At 44.3% G+C, this 6,144-nt stretch overlaps 1 pseudogene across 1 annotated transcript; it reads left to right on the top strand.

The window, feature by feature from the left end:
- Window positions 1-907: 907 nt before the first annotated feature.
- On the top strand, window positions 908-1,900 carry LOC306652806 (olfactory receptor 7A17-like; annotated as a pseudogene). Its single transcript has one exon. The product of its transcript is annotated as an olfactory receptor 7A17-like (transcript).
- Window positions 1,901-6,144: the final 4,244 nt, after the last annotated feature.

Genomic DNA, 6,144 nt, shown 5'->3' on the forward strand with positions numbered 1-6,144 from the left:
AGGTCCAAATCTTCACCTTTTTGGCTTAGGATCAGACTTCCTTAACAGGACTCCCATACCACAAGAAATAAAAGCAAGAATCAACAAGTGGGATAGATTCAAACTAAATAGCTTTCTCTCAGCAAAGAAAACTATCAGCAATGAGAAGAGACAGCCTACAGAGTGGGAAAATATCTTTGCCAGTCATACTTCAGATAGAGCGCTTATTTCCAGAATATATAAAGAACTCAAAAACCTCTACACCAAGAATACAAATAATCCAATCAACAAATGGGCTAAGGAGAGAACAGACACTTCACAGAAGAAGATCTACAAGAAATCAACAAACATATGGAAAAATGTTCACCATCTTTAGTAATAAGAGAAATGCAAATCAAAACTACACTAAGATTCCATCTCACCTCAATTAAATGGCGATTATCAAGAATACAAGCAACAATAGGTGTTGGAGAGGATGTGGGGAAGAAGGTACACTCATACATTGCTGGTGGGGCTGCAAATTAGTGCAGCCATCCTGGAAAACAGTGTGGATATTCCTTAGAAAACTTGGAATGGACCTACCATTTGACTCAGCTATCCCACTCCTCGGCCTATACCCAAAGGACTTAAAATCAGCATACTACAGAGATACAGCCACATCAATGTTCATAACTGCTCAATTCACAATAGCCAGACTGTGGAACCAACCTAGATGCCCTTCAATTGATGAATGGATAACAAAACTGTGATATATATATATATATATATATATATATATATGCTATAAAGAATAATGAAATCACGGCATTTGCAGGCAAATGGATGAAATTGGAGAATATCATGTTCAGTGAGATAAGCCAATCTCAAAAATCCTAATCACAGATGGCACCAGGGACATCTTAAAGGGAACTGAATACAAATATTAGTCATGTTTGTGTTCTCTCCACAACACATGAAACCACAAAATGACATGCAAATTTCAGAAAATGATACACAAATTACAAAGTCTCCTCTTCTGGGATTTTCAGAGGACCCAGAACTGCAGCCCCTCATCTTTGGGCTTTTCCTCTCCATGTACCTGGTCACCGTACTGGGGAACCTGCTCATCATCCTGGCCACCATCTCAGACTCCCACCTGCACACACCCATGTACTTCTTCCTCTCCAACCTGTCCTTTGTGGACATCTGCTTCACCACCACCACCGTCCCAAAGATGCTGGTGAACATCCAGCCACAGAGCAAGGCCATTACCTATGCAGGCTGCATCATACACATTCAGTTTTGTTTTGTTTTCTTTTGCATTAGTTGATGGGTTGGACCACTTCTTCCCAGTTGTGATTACCTATGACCACTTTGAGGCCATCTGTCATCCCTGCACTACAGGGTCATCATGAACCCTAGGTTCTGTGGACTGTGGGTGCTGGCATCCTGGATCATGAGTGAGCTGAATTCCTTATTACATAGCTTAATGGTGTTGCAGCTCTCCTTTTGCACAGACCTGGAAATACTCCACTATTCCTGTGAACTTATTCAACTGTTCCACCTTCCCTGCTCTAACCTTTTTCAATGAGATGGTGATGTATGTTCCTGCCGTCTTACTGGCTGGTGTCTCCTCACCAGCATCCTTTACTCCTACTCCAAGATAGTGTCTTCCATCCGTGCAATCTCATCAGCTCAGGGCAGGTACAAAGCCTTCTCCACCTGTGCTTCTCTCCTCTCTGTGGTCTCCTTATTTTATTGCACTCTCCCAGGAGTGTACCTTAGTTCCGCTGTGACCCAAAATTCACATTCAACTTCAACGGCCTTAGTGATGTGATGTACACTGTGGTCACCCCCATGCTGAACCCCTTCATCTACAGTCTGAGGAATAAGGACATCAAGAGTGCTCTGAGGAGACTCTCCGGAGGGAAACTGTGAAAGCCTTCATTCTCCTGAGTCTAAACAGTGAGGTGGATCACTTGTTTCAAAACCTCACAGGAGGAAATTACACTATTTTGATCAGATGGTGATCTGATCACCAGAGTTTCTATATCTTTTTCAACTTCTCTTAAAAGTCATGTAATGAGCCAGGCACAGTGGTGCACATCTGTAATTCCAGCATTTCAAGAGGCTGAGGCAGGAGGATCCCAAGTTCAAAGACAGCCTCAGCAACTTAGCAAGGCTCTGAGCAGCTTTGTGAGACCCTGTCTCTAAAGGAAATATAAAAAGGGCTGGAGATGTGGCTCAGTGGTTGAGCTTCTCTGGGTTCAATCCCCAGTACCAAAGGGGAAAAAAATTGTTACGTAACTCACCTTGTTCAGTGTTATGCCCTCTCTGTCATGTGAAGAGTGTTCCCCTCTATCCTTTGCATACCTCAAAGGTGCTTTCAATCTTGGATCGAAAACATTGGAAACTCCCATTTATCTCGTGGCACCACTGAGATATCTTTTTCATTTGTGGGTGAAAGGTTCTTAAGAACATTCTCCTTGGATGACATAAATCACGTTGTTACTTTTTATTATTGTTACTAAAGAATGCAGTCATGTGTTGAACTCGTTCTGTGAAGAAACCACACTTGACAACCAAGCTCTGAAACCCTGGACCCACAGCTGTGCACAGTGGTCCCTCCTGCCTCCGGGCATCAGCATCTCATGGCTCTTCCTGCTGACGTGCATTCTGACAGGCCAGTGTCTTCAAGACTGAGTGTCGGCTTTTCTTCTCCTGGTCAGAGGTCTGTTTTCTTACTCAGCTTGGTGCCCAGTCTGCACCACATTCTGCCCAAAGAGACTGATTGGCAAATACATATCCCCAAGTGAAGTCCGTACAGAAAGACAACTTGGAAATGACAGGTCTCCTTGGCCTCCGCATCAGAAGGGACTTCCGATGGGATGCAGGACTCACTCCCAGGGTAATGGCATGGGTCCATGAACCCCATTCCAAGCACCACCTCTCAGGAGTGTCACAGTGACGGCAGTCGCATTTCAACCTGACTGTGGAGGAGTCCTTCACTGCACAGCACGTTCAAGGCTTGGGTCAGACTGGGGCACTACTATGTGGGTTCCAGTTCCATCACTGTACACACCTCCCTTTTCCCCTGCACCTCATTCAAGGCTTGCTCTGTGAAGTGTGTTCAACTAAGCACCTGCGGTTGATAGAAATAAAGTGATGCTCACAAAGGGTGATCAATGTGGGGGATCAAATTTATTGCCTGGAGAGATTCATGAAGAATCAGTAAACCATTACTTCTGAGTGTGTCTGGGAGGCAGTTTCCGGAGAAGAGCTGTGTGGGGGCCAGGGAGTGGGTGAGATGACCCTCCCTGAATGTGTGTGGTGGGGCTCCTCCAGTTGCTGGGGGCTGGTTGGGTAGGACAGGTGGAGGAGGGGAAGCCTCTGGCTGGGTCTTCCTTCTGGAGCAGGGCACATTCTCTCCTGTTGCTACCCTCCCTGTCAGACTGCTTTTTCTGTCTTTGGACTGTGGGACCAGCACCATCAGCCCTCTGGGGTCTTGCTAGCCTGTCCTTTGGACCAGGGGGCCTGCACAGCTGACCTCCAAGGCTCTGCAGCTTCCGCCTTCCTGGACAGAGTCACAAAACTGGCTTTTCTGGCCTCCAGCCTGCAGACAGTTATTTTGGACATACTAAGCCTTTTTCACTTTGTGGGTCAGTGTTATATCAGTATCTGCATCTCTAGCTCTCATCCTGTGCATCCCTCTGTTTTCTGTATCTTCTTTTTCTCTGGACAACCCTGACTAGAATGTGTGCCCGTGTGATGTGCTCAATGATTAAGAAGAAGTTGCAAGAGGCTCCTGAGATTCTACTGCTTCTCCTTTCTCCCCTTGTTAGGAGAATGGTCACCTCTCACATAAGTGCTGCCTCTGTGGGCACATTCCCAGGTTGATTCCTCCCAGACACACTCAGAAGAATGGTTTTCTGATTCTTCATGAATCTCTCCAGGCAATAAATTTGATTCCATACACTGATCACCCTTTGTCTAACTCAAAAGGGACACAGAAGGGACACAGGCTCCTACCATGGGAGGCACTGTCCAGACCCAAGTGTTGGGTGGGGTGGTACAGTTTCCCTGTAGACAACAGAAGAGTGTAAAACATTGGAGGCATTTCACACTTCCTTAAACATTGAAAGTTTATTAATCGTATGCTTTGGATTACCACAAGGAGGGTGTGAAGAATGGAAGAATTTATTTAGTGCAGCAGGAACCATCACCTGCATTGATTTGCTAAGAGTGCAACAGAAAAACCACATAAAACAATCTAACAGCCCTTACTGTGCCTACTTGGAGCCCACATGAGCAGGTCCGGGACAGCATCCATGAGTCCAACACAGCACAGGGTGGTGGACACAGGCTCTGAGTTGCCTGCCTTGGGCCTGGGAACCTTCTTAGTTTCTGGTGGCATTTTAATTTCAATCACATCTCCCTGAGGACAAGCACACAGAATTTAAAATTAAAAAATTCTCAAAAAACAAAAGTAATCAGATCTTTTTTATGCCAAGATCCTACACAATGATCATCCATGAGGGAAAAAATGAGAGAAAAGGGAAGAAGAAAATGAGAATCCATAAAGATAAATACACAAAGAATGAAAAAAATTGTTCATTATTACAAGGAATATAAAAAGATATTTCTGTGCCATTCAGTAGTGATGAAATAAATTGCGGTTAATGTTAATCTTTAATCAACAGAGTAATGGTTCAACACAGTAATTGTAGGTCATTACTGGGGGGAGGTGGGAAGTTTCATTACATGTAAACAATGTCTAATGCCCCAGCTGGGGTAATCAGCATATCCACCACCTCAAACATCTACAAGTTCATCGTGTTGAGAGTCTTGAAAACACGCCCCTATGGGTAGTTTAAAATAGGACACATGTGGTTGACAAGATTCACTCTACTGTGTGACTAAACACCAACACTACTTCCATGAATGGACCTGGGACCTGGTGACCCACGTTTACCCTTAAGTGTCCCCCATCACTTCCCAGGCTTGGTGACCACTCTTCTACTCCCTGCTTCCAGGAAATCAACACTTCTAGATTCCACAGGGCAAAGCAACTTCTATCTGTCCTGCTGAGAAATAGTTCAGACTCAGAAAGAAAAGCTCCACTGGGTTTGTGTGCACAGTAGCAGATGAGACAGACCCCACTCTCAGTGTTCTCATGTGGTATATTTTCTGCATTTTTTCCAGTCTTCCACTTTGGGATGTTTTGGCAAATCCAATGAGCACACTTTTTCCTGATTGTAGCCTTCATTCAACAATCAAAGGGCTCCTAAGACCTGCCAGGCCCAGTGACTCATGCCTGCAATTCCAGTGACTCAGGAGAACGAAGCAGGAGGATCACAAGTTCAAATCCAGGCTCAGCAACAAAGTGAGGCCCTACCTCAAATTTAAAAAAAAATAATAAAAATAAAGGGACTGGGAGTGTGGCTTAGTGGCTGAGATCTCTGGGTTCAATCCCTGATAATAAAATGAAGCAAGACCACATTTTATAAAACCCTGCACCCACCATGACAATCTAACATTATACACTGAATAAAATCCTGTGTGCAGTGGGTGCATCCCTGAGGGCATCGCATCACATGCACACTTATCACAGTTAATGCAACACGATGAGGCGAGGTCCACACCAGCAGACTCCACTTGCTCCATTCTCCCTGTTTTCATGAGTGTGCGAATATGTGTGCATGGTCTAGATCAAACTTAAAGAACAGGAGAAAGTGTGACATAGAAAGAACAGCAGGGAAAAGAACCAGGTTGAGCTGAGTGGAAACAACTGTAGTTTTTAATGAATGGAGCATCAACTATAATGAGAAAGAATATATTTAATACTAATAGGTTAATGATCAATTTGCCAAAGACCTACAATGAAAGAATGTAATGCAGACTGCTCCTCAAGTGCCTTGGCACACAGCAGGTGCTCAGTGTTCATTGAATGACTCAGGAATTCTGCCTCAGGTGTGCTGACAATATGACAAAGGTCAATTTCCATTCACTTAAACAACCTTGAATAGGTGAATAAAAGCTGGCTAAGTAGCTATCTGTGCAGAGTAAGTGAAGGTCGTCCCCTTCCTCATATATCAGAGGAGTTAAAGACCTTTGTAATGGTTAATTTGAATAGTCAACTTGATTGGATTAAGAGATGCCAATGATCAAGAGGCTTCTGGTTGTGTT

The sequence above is a fragment of the Sciurus vulgaris genome (genome assembly GCF_902686455.1).
Source record: "Sciurus vulgaris genome assembly, contig: HiC_scaffold_607_arrow_ctg1, whole genome shotgun sequence".
NCBI classification, from domain to species: domain Eukaryota; kingdom Metazoa; phylum Chordata; class Mammalia; order Rodentia; family Sciuridae; genus Sciurus; species Sciurus vulgaris.